Here is a 15,866-nt window from a genome sequence, read left to right on the forward strand (position 1 = left end):
GGGGAACGCACATGCCAGCAATGGGTGGGGGAGGAGGAACACACATGCCAGCATGGGAACACAGATGCCAGCATGGGGTGGGGGAGGGGAACACACATGCCAGCATGGGGTAGGGGAACGCACATGCCAGCATGGGTGGGGGAGGGGGAACACACATGCCAGCATGGGGTGGGGGAGGGGGAACACACATGCCAGCATGGGGTGGGGGAACGCACATGCCAGCATGGGGTGGGGGAACGCACATGCCAGCATGGGGGGCAACACACATGCCAGCATGGGGGGGCACACACATGCTAGCATGGGGGGGGGGGAGATGACATGCATGCCAGGATGGGGGGAAAACATGCTTGCCAGCATGGGGAAGGGCATGCATGCCAGGATGGGGAACAATGCATGTGAGGATGGAGAACAATGCATGCCAGGATGGGGAAACATGCATGCCAGGATGGGGAAAGCATACATGCCAGGATGTGGAAACATGCATGCCAGGATGGGGAAAACATGCATGCCAGGATGGAGGAAACATACATGCCAAGATGGAGAAAACATACATGCCAGGATGGAGGAAACATACATGCCAGGATGGAGGAAACATACATGCCAAGATGGAGGAAACATGCATGCCAGGATGGGGAAAACATGCATGCCAGGATGGAGGAAAACATACATGCCAAAATGGAGGAAACATGCATGCCAGGATGGGGAAAACATATATGCCAAGATGGAGGAAACATGCATGCCAGGATGGGGAAAACATGCATGCCAGGATGGAGGAAAACATACATGCCAAGATGGAGGAAACATGCATGCCAGGATGGGGAAAACATGCATGCCAGGATGGAGGAAACATGCATGCCAGGATGGAGGAAACATGCATGCCAGGATGGGGAAACATGCATGCCAGGATGGGGAAACATGCATGCCAGGATGGGGAAACCATGCATGCCAGGATGGGGAAAACATACATGCCAGGATGGAGGAAACATGCCACGATAAGGTACATTTACCAGGAAGGGGAACATTTACCAGGAAGGGGAACATTTACCAGGAAGGGGAACATTTACCAGGAAGGGGTACATGCTAGGAAAGGGGACATTTACCTGGATAGGGGTACATTTACCTGGATGGGGGTAAATTAACCAGGATTGGGAACATTTACCAGGATGGAGGACATTTACCAGGAATGGGGTAAATGCCGGGATGGGTGAACAAGGATGGGCAATATGTCAGGATGGGGTACATTTACCAGCATGGGGGAACATGCCAGAATAAGGTACATTTACCAGGATGAGGTATATTTACCAGGATGGGGCCATGATGGGGACAAATATACCACAATACAGGAAATATATATCAGCTGCCCTGGTGTTGGGTGGCTCTCTGGGTAATAATGGGGTTAGGGCTAGCTGTATATTATCAGCTGGCCCTAAGCCCGAAATTCATGGTGTCATGCCAATATTAGGCATGGCCACCATGAATTTCTAGTAAAGATAAAAAAAACACACAGAAAAATATTTTTTATTAGAAATAAAACACAACACAATTAGTGACTCCATCTTTATTGAAATAAAGAACCCCCCTCCGCAGTAATCCTGGGTCAAGGGTCCGGCCCCGTCCAATCCGGATCCAATATCATCTGATTGGTTTGCTGAAAACAAAGTGATCAGATGATGTGTCAGGTTCCAGGATGTGAATCACATCACACATCAGCTGATTGTATAAAAGCCGTTTATACAATCAGATGATGGATCAGTGCAAAAAAAAAATACTCACTTATGTGCTGATTACCGGCAGCTGCTGGAGCGGAGTCTGATCCCGTCCGATCGCTGCAGGAGCTCCCGGTAATCAGGGATGAAGTCTCCTGACGGCATCCGCTGGCAGGTTACGCCGGGCGCCGGCGTCACCGCAAGACTTACGATCAGCTGATGCGTCAGGTGACTGCATCAGGTGATCAGCGCCAGGTCCTGCAGATATCGGAGGTGACCGGGGACACTGCACACAGCTGGAGCGGCGGTACCGGGAGAGGAGCTGGGAGCGGGCATGGCACCGGGAGTCTGCAGACACGTGAGTATGACATTTTTTTCTACTGTTCACTTTTGTTTTCGCAGCTGCCTCCACCTCCCGCCCAGACATGGCGCCGCACGGGAGTGGACATGCACAGGACAGGAGGTGGACGCAGTGGTGACGGTACCGGGAGGATTCACGCTTCTGTATTTACTGACAGAAGGAATCCTCTTCCTGTACATGTCACTTTACTACCCACCCCTTGCGTTTATAGCTGCGTTTTTAGTATTAAAAACGCACTAAAATGCAGCTATATTTGCAATTTGCTGTTTTCATTGCATTTTTGAACATCTCATTAAACTCAATGGGTGGAAAACGCAGTGAAAAATGCAAAAAATAATTGACATGCTGCGTTTTTGTGGGCACCACAAAAACGCAGCTAAAAAAAAACGCTGTGTGCAGACAGCAAAAATGAAAACTCATAGACTTTGCTGGGGAAGCAAAGTCATGCAGTTTTCTGAGCAAAAACGCACCCGAAAAACGCGCAAAAAACGCACTGTGTGAACTTACCCTTACAGTGAATGTTTTATCCCTAGGACATTTTCATGGAGTATCTGCTTCCTGCCTAGTTGTCTGACCTAATCCCCTTCTCTGATAAGCAACTCACTGTCAATATACAATGCAGGAGTGGGCGGGATTAGCTTTCTGAGCTCTGCTTCATGCTACATTTAAGAAAACTGATTGTGTCTAATCTACTGCACCCAGTAAGTGAAGTGATACATTATTGTATTCAGGGTCTCTTTTCCTGCTTTAAGCTGATCTAAAGGGGGCTTAACACACAGCGAAATTGCTAGCGATGTTGCTCGTGAAAGCACCCGCCCCCATCGTTTGTGCATCACGGGCAAATAGCTGCCCGTGGCGGACAAAATCGCTAGTACCCGTCACACATACTTACCTTCCTAGCGATGTCGCTGTGGGCGGCGAACAGCCTCTTTTCTAAGGGGGCGGTTCGTGCGATGTCACACGGCAGGCATCCAATAGAAGCGGAGGGGCGGAGAGCAGCCGCATGAAAGTCATGCCCACCTCGTTGCCGGATGACGAACAACCTGCGTCCAGCACGAGCAATGATATTTGGGAAATGGACGATGTGTCACCAATCAACGATTTGGTGAGTATTTTGCCTCGTTAGCGGTCGTTCGTACGTGTCACACGCAACGACGTCGCTAACGAGGCCGGATGTGCGTCACGAATTCCGTGACCCCAGTGAAATCTCGTTAGCGATGTCGTTGCTCGTAACGGGGCCTTTAGATGAAATAGCAAAAATCTGGTGACAGATTCCCTTTAAATCCCTTTAGCGTAGATTGCTTCTTTGATAGTGTCTTTGAGATCAACAGCATTGGGAAAAAAAGATTAGATTCACAAGTCAGTGCTGTGGTGTCATAACATTCAGGCTATTCTGGACTCAGTCTTATGGTTACCTGTTTTAAATGAGAACTCCAGTTTTAACAAACTTCCAATAAATTAGTACAGTAGTCATATATAAGAAACTTTGGAATATATCTGATCGGGGAAATCTGCTTCTTTCTTTACTTATGAAGCACTTCATCTTCTGAACTTCATATCTACTCTTTAAAAAAACAGCTCTAATCCATCTTCATCAAGCCAAGACAGACTACCAGCACATTGTGGTGATATGTTACACCTCTGATCTACTCTATAGAGAGGAGAGGGAGGGAGTAGCAGAGAGAGAAAATAGGCAGAGAGAAACATAAAAAAACTCTGCTGAGCTTTCAGACAAGTCTTTTACCTCAGTCCAAAAATTATTCACATTTACACTGCTCAATATTGATGCATATTGTCCTCCATGATGCTGTTGTTTCTGTGTGTGCTAGCTTAAAGGGAATCTGTCACCAGGTTTTTGCTCCCCCATCTGAGAGCAGCATAATTCCAGCAATGTGTCGCTTAATAAGATGTTTGCTGTCATTTTGATAAAATAAATGCAGATCTAGCAGTTATAGAGAGCTCATGAATATGCTGGACTACCTGGCAGCACACCAAGTAGTCCTTTAATGATAATCTACTGCTGATTAACCAGTGCTTTTATAAAAACTACACTAAGCAGCCCAGTAAGTTACACATTGCTGGAATCAGGATCTCTGCCCCTACATTATGCTGCTCTCAGATTAAGTGAGAAAAACCTGGTGACAGATTCCCTTTAAGAAAAAACAGCAGGAATCAGTCTATGTAACTGTGTTGTGTATAGGAGAGATGCCACCAACTGAGAGTGGATTGATACGAGCTTGCAGAAGGGAAAACTGTTGCATATGTAGGATGCAAGTCATATTATGGCCAGAAATAGTGTTATTACTCATGTACACATACAGGACAGTTTATAATTTTTTTACTTGAAAGTACATTTGCCGAACCGGTCCTTTATTTAGGATAACTACACCATGTCCAATAACACATTGATTACTATGTGACACCACAGCACTAACCGACAAACCTGATCTTTCTTTTCCCTCTCCATCGTCATTCGGACCCGAGGGCAGCACAACAGCAGTGGATGGCATAATTACTATTCTAAAGGCACTACCGTGTAAGTCAGCAAGATGCGGATCCAATCATAGGTAGATCATTTTTCTACTTCTCACTACCCGGTCATCCTCACATTCCTCACTTTAATAATGAAGTTGCACTATACAGCACAGTTCTTTTTTTATTTGAGATACTCTGCAGCAAATGCAATGTCAGTGAGCTGTCCGCTGTCACAGCAGTGAGTCCACAATCTCCAGTTATGAAAATCTACAACCGCCACTAAAATTAAATATACCGAATGAATTGAACCTTCATTTTGGAAGTCTAGAAATTCTGCAAATATTTTTCTGACTTCACAAGGCAACTAAAGCCTTATACAGTGGAACCTTGGTTAACGAGACCAATCCGCTCTGGGACTGTGCTTGTTAACCAAGTTACTCGTTTAGCAAAGCAAGATTTCCCATAGGAAATCATTGCAATGCAGACAATTCGTTCCACAACATGTTAAATGTCCCATCCTGGTGCACTATTGTGCCATTCCAAACACGCACAAACACACACAAACATGCACAAACTCACACTAACACACACGCACAAACTCAGATTATGCTCACCTTACCTTACGTAGAAGACGTTTATCGGGTAACCAAGGCGACCGATGCTGGACCTTCCGCACTCAGCGCGCTGACTTCAAAGGCAGGAGCCGCTTGCCTCTGATTGGCCAGTGCGCTGCCTTTGAGTAGCGCCTGACAGGGGAAGTTCCTCCCTCGTCGCGATCGTTACCGCATACACATCCTGTGGAGGGAGGACCTTCCTCTGTCAGCCGCTACTCAAAGGCAGCGCACTGGCCAATCAGAGGCAAGCGACTCCTGCCTTTGACGTCAGCGCGCTGGGAGCTGAAGGTCCGGCATCAGTCGCCTTGGTTACCCGATACATGCAAGTTCCAGGAAGCCGGCGAGGGAACGGAAGGTAAGGTGAGAATAATATGTGTGTGTGCATGCGTGTTTGTGTGTGTTTATGCATGCTTGTGTGTGTTTCTGTGTGTTTCTGTGGACTGCAAGAGTGGGTTAGAGTGCGGTGGATGTACGGAACCGGAAGTGTGCGCGGTGAGTATTTTGCTCGTACAGCAAAGCTTTCTCGTAAACCAAGTTACAAATTTACAGAAAGCTTTGCTCGTTAGGCAAAATACTTGCTAACTGGGTTACTCGTTAAGCGAGGTTCCACTGTACTATTATCTCAATCATTATTATTTTCATTTATAGTACCAGTGTGAGCACCAGTTTGTGCTGTAGGTGTTGTCCTCAGACAACCATTAATAACTTCATAGCCAAAAGTGTTGGCACCCTAAATTGCAACCTTTCATCAATTTGTCTCTGCTTCATGGACAAAGGAACATCAAGATATCTAGAGATGGACTTGTATCCTTTAGATTGTTGATATTTTTCAATAATTTTGGTTCTCAGTCCTCATTCAGTTCTCTTCTCCTCTTTCTGTTCTCCATGCTTAAGGTCCAGTCACACTAAACAACTTACCAGCGATCCCAACAACGATAGGGATCGCTGGTAAGTTGCTAGGAGGTTGCTGGTGAGATGTCACACTGCGACGCTCCAGCGATCCCACCAGCAACCTGACCTGGCAAGGATCGCTGGAGCGTGGCTACACGAGTTGCTGGTGAGCTCACCAGCAACCAGTGACCAGCCCCCAGCGCCGCGTGGAAGATGCTGCGCTTGGTAACTAAGGTAAATATCGGGTAACCAACCCGATATTTACCTTGGTTACCAGCGCACGCAGCTACACGTGCAGAGAGCAGGGAGCAGCGCACACTGAGCGCTGGCTCCCTGCTCTCCTAGTTACAGCACACATCGGGTTAATTACCCGATGTGTGCTGCAGCTAAATGTGCACAGAGCAGGGAGCAGCGCGCAATGCTTAGCGCTGGCTCCCTGCTCTCCTGGCTACAGCACACATCGGGTTAATTAACCCGATGTGTCCTGCAGCTACATGTGCACAGAGCAGGAGCCGGCACTGACAGTGAGAGCGACGGAGGCTGGTAACAAAGGTAAATATCGGGTAACCAAGGACAGGGCTTCTTGGTTACCCGATGTTTACCGTGGTTACCAGCCTCCGCAGAAGCCGGCTGCTGCTGCCTGCACATTTAGTTGTTGCTGTCTCGCTGTCACACACAGCGATCTGTGCTTCACAGCGGGGGAGCAACAACTAAAAAATGGTCCAGGACATTCAGCAACAACCAACGACCTCACAGCAGGGGCCAGGTTGTTGCTGGATGTCACACACAGCAACATCGCTAGCAACATCGCTGCTACATCACAAAAGTTGTTCGTTAGCAGCGATGTTGCTAGCGATGTTGCTAGCGATGTTGCTTAGTGTGACGGGGCCTTTAGTGTGGCCCACACAGACACATAAAGCAAAGATTGAGTCAACTTCTCCCCTTTATCTGTTTCAGGTGTGATTTCCATATTGCCCACACCTGTTACTTACCATAGATAAGTTTTGAATGAGCATCACATGCTGGAAACAAAGTTGTTTACCCACAATTTTGGACAGGTGCCAACAATATTGTCCAGCCCATTTTTGACGTTTTGTGTGAAATTATGTCCAATTTGCCATTTTTCTCAGTTGTTTTGTGTTGTTCTTATACACAAATATAAAATTAACATGTGTATAACAAAACATGTGTAATTGCAATAATTGTGGGAGAAATACTTCATTTTCTGTAACAATTTCAAGGATGCCAAAACTTTCCGCCATGACTCTAGCAGCCAAGGGATTTTTGCCGGTATCTTACACAATACTAGTAAATTTAGATGTTCGGAAAATTTTGTTTCCATTTTTTCATCATTTGTGTAATGCTCACTGCAGGATATGGTAAGTACGAGTCAAAGTGGACCCACTGGACCACAGGAGGGACCTACTCTTACCCTTTAGTGGGAAGGGCTTGACTACGCACCCACCCCAAGGCAAATGCCAGGTGTCACTCCCAGCGCAGTGACCAGGACTGTGGCAGCTGACCCCCAGGGCAAGGACGGACTCAGGTACAGACAGGCAGAGTCTCTAGTATAGACAGGTACTACCAGGACGGCTGAGGCAGAAAGCATGGCCAGGGCGGACAGGCACAGTCTCTAGTATAGACAGGGGCCCCTGGGATGGCTGGGGCAGAAAGTACAGACAGAACAGACAGGCAGAGTCACTAGTATAGACAGGGGCCACCGAGATGGCTGAGGTTGAAAGCATGGCCAGGACGGACTGCCACAGTTACTGGTATTGATAGAAACCGCCAGGATGGCTGAGGCTGAAAGCATGACCAAGGTGGACAGGTACTGGGTAACAGCAGGGCAGGAGTACAGGAATGTACACTAGCTAGGGAACAGACAGGGAACAAGAGGACCTGACAACTAGCTGGCTAGGGAACAAACCATTAACAAATTATGTTGATCAGGTACCTCCCCTAGTGGGAGAGCGCCTTAAGTACCCAGTGCTTCTCAGCAATAGCAAATGCAAATTTGCACATGGCACCATTAAGCCTAATGCTGGATTCACACAATGTTATTACATCCGATGTGAGTGCTGCGAGTGTGAGCAGAGTGTCATGCAACTGTGATGCGATCCTGTGATCACATCACAGCTGTAGAGGAGAGGGCAGGATTAATCACACCATCTCTGCCATTGTCAGCTGATGCGATTATAGTGTTGCGGGCGGGGGCTGATGCCACTTCTTCTCGGGGGCCTGCTCGGATCTGGGTTCACTGCTACGGCTCAAGTGGTGACCGGACCCGGGCTTGCACGGCCGCCCTTCCTCACAACCGTCGGAAAGGTGAATATTTACAAGGGAGGTGTTGTGTCTGTGACGCCACCCGTGGGTTGTGGTGAGGGATGGTGGCCCCGCCGCTGTCTGGTGATGGGGCGCCCAGGGCTGATGAAGTGGGGCAGCAAGGTGGGATCCCCTCCACAGGTAGGGGGGGTGTAGTCCCAGGGCCCGTGGTCTGAACACGGGAGTGATGGCTGCTGAAGGTGGCGCGCCGGGCTGGAGCAGGGGACAATGGTGTACTCACAGTTCAGTAATTTCACACAAGTCCAGTAGTAAATCAAGTTGTCAGTGGCCGGCTGCCTTAGGAGGGTGCATTCGGGTCCCGCACCCAGGTTAATGAACAGGTATCCCTTCCTCCTGCACTTTGTGTTTGTCTTTCCTTTTGGACGACTTTGCTTGGAACGGAGAAGTCCACTCCCGGTTCTGTGTGTGTTGGGAGCTGTGGCCCGCGAAAGCTGACCCTTGGGATCTCAGTGGATTCTGGCGGACACCCTATCCCCCGCGTTGGGCTTCCGTTTCGCTCTATCTGGACAATTAATGGGACAAAGTCTGGAACCTTGTCCCCGGCTGGTTAATTGGAGAGGGGCTTGCAACCTTCCTCGCCCTAGGGTCCAGGCACCCCGACTGTGCACGGCCTCCGGACCGGATTCCCGCTGTAGGCACCGGCGGGCTACAACCCTGCCCCGGTCCACTTAAGGTTTCCCGCGACCGGATCTCTATCGCCTGTGGCCCTGTTCGCCGTCTACCATCTAGCCAGGTAGTCCAAGGGCTCCTAGCCCTGACTACACTGCACAGTCTGTCCTTGACTTCCACTCACTTCAACTGTCAAAACTGATCTGTTGTGTTCCCACTCTTGAACTGTTGTGTTCCCGCCTTTGACACCTCAGGACCCCTAGGTGGGCGTTCTCAACCGCCTGATTCCGCCCACTGGTGTGTCCTTATTGTCACGAGGGGGTGGTTAGGGTTTACTCGCTGTGTGTTATGCCTCAGTGTGGGTTTTTTGGTGGTAACAAGGAGGATATACTCTCTTGTGACTACCTGGTTTTGCCAGGGTGTCACAATAGCACTGCACTCGGATGTCATCCAAGTGCAGTCCGTTGTTTCACTCACACCCATAGACTTGTATGGGTGCAAGTGACATGGCTCTCTTATGCTGCCACTTTTCACTCACCTAGCCTTTGGATGAGAAAAAAGCTGATCATCTGCTGTCATTCATTGAATAACCTTGACCCGAGTTCAATGCGAGATTTTCGTCCGAGTCATACGCTTGTGTGAGCGTACCCCAAAGACTAGCCCTGAACCCACTGGCCTCAAAGACATAATTGTATTGTATAAACCTTATGCAAAATCCATTCCCAGAAAGCTATATAAAATAATCTGTCATATTTGCAATTTATAAAACATTCCCAGCCTTTCTACAGAGTAGGACACTATGTAAATAAAAGTTGCTATAATTAATAATGGCCAGCAGATGGTGCTGCAACACCTTCAGGAGCATTGTGCTCCATCTAATGATTGCACTAAACGGGTTAGAATGATCTCAGTGCCATTCATACAATCCCAGACCTGCAGGCTGGATCCCTTTACTGGAAGTAACAGTATAATGTCGGCTTTTTTGTTGCAATGAAATGGAAAGCTCTGAAGTGCAGCGAGGAAGAAATAACATTGTGCCACATCCCTGCACTGCGAATCCTCAGAACATCACTTCTCCATTATTAGCAGATCCTCTGCTTGGGCTCTGAACACATTATTCCTTTCTCTGCAATCAAGGCAGTGGAGATTACCCCTGATTGTGCTGCAAGTAATGGAAATTCACCTGTAATTCGCTGTTCACCTATTTTAGGACAATCACAGAGGCCTGTGCGGCTCCAGAGCACAACCTTAAATTGTTGTGACGGTACAAGAACTGAGTTTGGAGTCTGGGATGTGCAAGAAATCCATGACGTGGGCCTCAAGATGCAAAGCTGCGCTGAGAAAAGTGTTCCTAAAGCAATCCATTTCACATATGTATATGTTTACTTTCAATGTCGCTTTTTATATTTACCAAGAATCCTAAAATCTTTTCATACAAAGTATCACAACAGACTGACGCTTCCTGTGCAGATCACCTTCCTCTCCCTGACTGCGACTCCTGCACAGATTACAGAGGACAGCTAATAGTGCAGCTCAATAAATTAGAATATCATCAAAAAGTTAATTTATTTCAGTAATTCAATACAAAAAGGGGAACACATATATTATATACAGTCATTACACACAGAGAGATCTATTTCTAGTGTTTATTTCTGTTAATGTTGATGATTATGGCTTACAGCCAATGAAAACCCAAAAGTTATTATCTCGTTTAAAATGGTCCCTTAGTCTGGTTCAGTAGGCTACACAATCATGGGGAAGACTGCTGACTTGACAGATGTACAGAAGGCAGTCATTGACACACTCCACAAGGAGGGTAAGCCACAAAAGGTCATTGCTAAAGAAGCTGGCTGTTCACAGAGTGCTGTATCCAAGCATATTAATGTAAAGTTGAGTGGAAGGAAAAAAGAAAAAGGTGCACAAGCAACTGGGATAACCTCAGTATTGATAGGATTGTTAAGAAAAGGCCATTCAAAAATTTAGGGGAGATTCACAGGGAGTGGACTGCTGCTGGAGTCAGTGCTTCAAGAGCCACCACACACAGACGTATCCAGGACATGGGCTACAACTGTCACATTCCTTGTGTCAAGCCACTCATGACCAATAGACAATGCCAGAAGCATCTTACCTGGGCCAAGGAGGAAAAGAACTGGACTGTTGCTCATTGGTCCAAGGTGTTGTTTTCAGATGAAAGTAAATTTCATTTGGAAATCAAGGTCCCAGAGTCTGGAGGAAGAGTGAAGAGGCCACAATCCAAGCTGCTTGAGGTCTAGTGTGCAGTCTCCACAATCAGTGATGGTTTGGGGAGCCATGTCATCTGCTGGAGTAGGGCCACTGTGTTTTATCAAGACCAAAGTCAGCGCAGACGTCTACCAGGAAATTTAGAGCACTTCATGCTTCCCTCTGCCAACAAGCTTTTTGGAGATGGAAATTTCATTTTCCATCAGCAATTGGCACCTGTCCACACTGGCAAAAGTACCAATACCTGGTTTAATAACCACAGTATCATTTTGCTTGATTGGCCAGCAAAGTCACCTGACCTAAACCCCATAGAGAATCTATGGGATATTGTCAAGAGGAAGATGAGAGACACCAGACCCAACAATGCCGGATGAGCTAAATGCTGCTATCAAAGCAACCTGGGCTTCCATAACACGTCAGCAGTGCCACAGGCCGATCGCCTCCATGCCACGCCACATTGATGCAGTAATTCATGCAAAAGGAGCCCAGACCAAGTATTGAGGCATTTACTGTACAGACTTTTCAGTAGACGGCAACATTTCTGAGCTAAAAATCATTTCTTCAGTTGGTCTTATATCATATTCTAATTTTCTGCGATAATAACTTTTTGGTTTTCATTGGCTGTAAGCCATAATCATCTACATTAACCCCTTAACGACCGTGGGCAGTAATATTACGTCCCTGCGGTCATAGTGTTAATCCCCACCTGCTACTTGGGGCTGCAGACGGGGATCCGCGCACATGTCAGCTGATTTATACAACTAACATGTGTGCCTCGCAGGTACAAGTGGAATCGCTATCCACCCATACTTCTTAACCCCTTAAATGGTGCTGTCAAGATGTGACAGTGCCATATTAACAGTGATTGCGGTAGATCTGTACTCACAGGCCACCACCGGAAGTCATGTGACATGATCATGTGGATTCGATGGTTGTCATGGAAGCACAGGGTCATGTGATGACTCCTGTAGCTCACATAAGGTCCTGTCAGAAGCAGACGAGTACTGCAGCTTACAATAGATGATCATTCCTCTCGGTCTAAGCAGTGCTGTACTGATCAGGAGAAATGAATGAGCGATCAGACAGCTGATCCTTACAGTCCCCTAGGGGACCTAGTAAAATAAAAACAAATGTAAAAAAAAGTTATGAAAACTTTAAAAAAATAAAAAAAAATAAAATTTCAAATCACCCCCCTTTTCCCCCATTGAAAATTAAAGGGTTAAAAAATTAAAAACATACATATATTTGGTATCACCGCATTCAGAAATGCCCGAACTAGCAAAATATAAAATCAATTAATCTGATGGGTAAACGGCGTAGCAGCAAAAAAATTCCAAACGCCAAAATTATGTTTTTTGGTCGCCACAGATTTTGCACAAAATGCAATAACATGTGATCAAAACGTAGCATTTGAGATATGCTACCATTAAAAATGGCAGCTCGAGACGCAAAACATAAGCCATCACTAAGCCATAGATCCCGACAAGTGAGAACGCTATGGGTCACGGAAAATGTCGCAAAATGTACGCCACTTTTTTGGGACAAACTTTTGATTTTTTTTTCAACTCCTTAGATAAAAGTAAACCTATATATGTTTGGTGTCTATGTGACTCACTGGCCTATCAGGTCGTCAGAGGACATTGTGCAATCTGCCCTTCTGCATGGTGTCCATCTCCTCCTTGGTTACGGGTACCTGGCCTTTGGTGTTGCTAAGAACAAGCCAATCAAAACCCTAGAAACACTCTACACCACACCCACCAGACACACCAATAGGTAGCCTGAAGGGAATAGGGCCGCTCACTTGGGGGGTTGGTTAGGGAGGGTCAGGAGTGTCAGGAGTAGTCAGTTGAGTGGTTACTCTCGTGAGGAGATGTCACAAGTCTGTTGGAGGAGGGTAGGAGCTGGGATCCTCAGTTACTAGGTGGCAGACGTTGGTCTGGGCCTGGTAGGAGCTGGAACCCCGGTCGCAGGGGATCATGTCAAGGGGCACGGAACTGCCGAGAAGGGCCATCTCCGGGCAGGGGCCAGGGCACGGCGGGGTACGTGGACCCTAGGCCGGGAAGTAGCTTCAAGCGTCCTGGTAATTTACCCGACGAGGGCGAAAACTTCATGATTCGTCCTCCACCTGCTCCAAAATCGGGGTACTAGCGCAACAAGGGGATAGCGCTTTCCCAATACACAGTACAGAAAATCCCAAGCGTGAACCCTGAGAGCAAGCTCACTCCGTTAGCCATACGGGTGAGCGAGACCCGACTAGTTCTATACTACAGGGGCCAACTAGTAAAGAAAATGCCAAGGAAAAGGTCACAGGCTAACAAGCAACACCATCGGGCACGGGATCCCAGCGTGCTCCCTCACTGCTGCTACAGCGGTGCTACGAATTCCGGGTTACAAGTTGTCGGTGTCAGCGTTATTGGACTGAGTGAGTACGCAGTGACCCTTTCATCCCCAATTGCGCTCCCCTCTCACCATCACCGAGCCTCAGGGCATTGCCCCCTACCCACGGAGGGGTTGAACACCTGGCTGCCATTCCACCGCTACAGGCGCTCCCAACAACAGCGGTGGTACTCCACCTTACCACACACCGTGGGTGGCGTCACGAACTCTAAACACAAAAATCCCCTGTAAATACCCCCCTTTTATTTCGAGTGTCCGCGCAACCCCTCCCGGGTCTGGAAACCCCTCGAGCCACCGCGGATCCGGATCCGAGCAGCAGCCCGGCTGCTGGCGCTGGAGCACTACATCTACGAACTCACACCAACCTCAGGCATCCCACCCACACATTGGTTTTTCCATATAGTGAACACCGTGAATAAAATAAAAAAAATAGCAATTGCACTTTTTTTTGCAATTTGGCCATATTTTGAATTTTGTTGCCGCTTTCCAGTACACTATATGGTAAAACTTATGATCTCATTTAAAAGTACAGCTCATTCCGCAAAAAACAAGCCCTTATATGGAAAGATTGACTGAAAAATAAAAAAGTTACGGTTCTCGGAAGAAGGAAGGAAAAAAAATGGAAAGCAAAAAATTGGTCGGTCATGAAGGGGTTAACAGAAATAAACACTTAAAATAGAGCCCTCTGTGTGTAATGACTGTATATTATATATGTGTTTCCCTTTTTCATATTGAATTACTGAAATAAATTAACTTTTTGATGATATTCTATTTTATTGAGATGCACCTGTAGATCACTGACATGAATCAACATCTCCAGACTGTTGTTTTGCATGGTTCATACAGCTGCTGTAAAGCAAATCACTAAATGCTGTAAATGACATAAGGCAAGATGGCTGCCTCCATAATTTTGTACGGAAAAAAATAAAATAAAATAAAAAAATGGGCGTCAGAAAAGTAAACAGGTAAAGAATATGTATTAGTATCTGGATTAAATGAATAATAAATAAGTGACACACTCCCCTTAAAGCTGAACTCTGATTCGTCTCTAAGAACAATTATGACAGTTTTGATACACAGGTAACATATTATATATATATACCAAATAGTGTAAAAAGTGATTTTTGTTTTTTATTATTGCCCGTTGGCCCATTTTGACAACATTTTGGATCCAAAGTGTGAACCTTTTTCTGCTTGAAAAAGGTACCCACTTTGGAACTAAAACACAACGGGCCATCCTCCATCATTCTCCCACTTCATCTGATCTCTGACAGCTAAGTGCATTATACTATATGGAGAACTATGGTGGGGGTGCATTATACTATATGGAGGACTATGTTGGATGCATTATATTATTTGGAGGACTATGAGGTGTGAAAGAAAAAGTTCTCGTAGACCTCGAGAGCTATATAGAAGACTATGTTGGGTGCATTATACTATATGTAATAAGGGCTTATTCACAGCCCACAGCTGCCACTAAGCCCTAAATTAGCAATGGATAGGGTCTATGAGACCCCCCATTACTATGAGACCCCCCACAGCCAAGATAACTGCACGGCTGGGGGCTGCAGCCTGTAGCTGTGTGCTTTGTCTGTGCTGGGTATCAAAATATGGGGGGACCCTACGCAAAATATTTTATTTATTTATTTGTATACCACGATACTGACCCGCAGACAGTGCCTGTGATTGGTTGCAGTCAGACGCTGTCACATAGGCTGGGGGCTCATGTGACTACAAGCAATCACAGAAGCCTCTACAGCCGATGGGCGGAGAAAGCAGTGTATATGGATGAGCAATAATTAGTGGCCCAGGAAGTGAAGGAGAGGCCGCGGGAGCAGTGTATAGCTGCGCTGGACCCTCACTAAGCATAAAGCGCTTGCTTCATTCTTATTTTCTTTATTTTTCCTTTATTATTTTTTAATTTCCCCAGTGCCTGATTCGGATCAACACCCGGGTACCTTTGAAACCGCGTGGATCCAGAGTTTTACAGTCCGCCCATCACTAGTTGTGACTCTCACAGCCTGGCAAGGTGAGCCTTTACAGTGTTTCACCCAGGTAAAAACCCTATTTCACTTCTCTGTCCTCCAGTTCTTCCAATTCGGCATGAGCAAAAGACAACAGGATGCTGTGATTGGCAGCGTATCTTGGTTTACGCGCACCGATACAAGTCTACATGTGTGAGTGATGACATCTGAGTGCAGTCAGATTACTATGGAGAAGATGGAGAGA

The 15,866-nt window shown here is 46.8% G+C and overlaps 1 protein-coding gene and 1 long non-coding RNA gene across 2 annotated transcripts in view; one reads left to right on the forward strand and one right to left on the reverse strand.

The window, feature by feature from the left end:
• ARHGEF9 (Cdc42 guanine nucleotide exchange factor 9) overlaps positions 1-15,866 on the reverse strand; it is a 602,462-nt gene that overhangs the window by 488,148 nt on the left and 98,448 nt on the right. The window lies entirely within an intron of this gene.
• The window catches only part of LOC142251255 (uncharacterized), a 46,378-nt gene that overhangs the window by 28,149 nt on the left and 2,363 nt on the right, over positions 1-15,866 (forward strand). Inside the window, exon 3 of the long non-coding RNA XR_012725299.1 lies at positions 15,568-15,666. This is a non-coding gene — a long non-coding RNA (uncharacterized LOC142251255). The remainder of the gene's footprint in view (positions 1-15,567; positions 15,667-15,866) is intronic.

Source organism: Anomaloglossus baeobatrachus, chromosome 9 (assembly GCF_048569485.1).
Source record: "Anomaloglossus baeobatrachus isolate aAnoBae1 chromosome 9, aAnoBae1.hap1, whole genome shotgun sequence".
Classification (NCBI taxonomy): Eukaryota; Metazoa; Chordata; class Amphibia; order Anura; family Aromobatidae; genus Anomaloglossus; species Anomaloglossus baeobatrachus.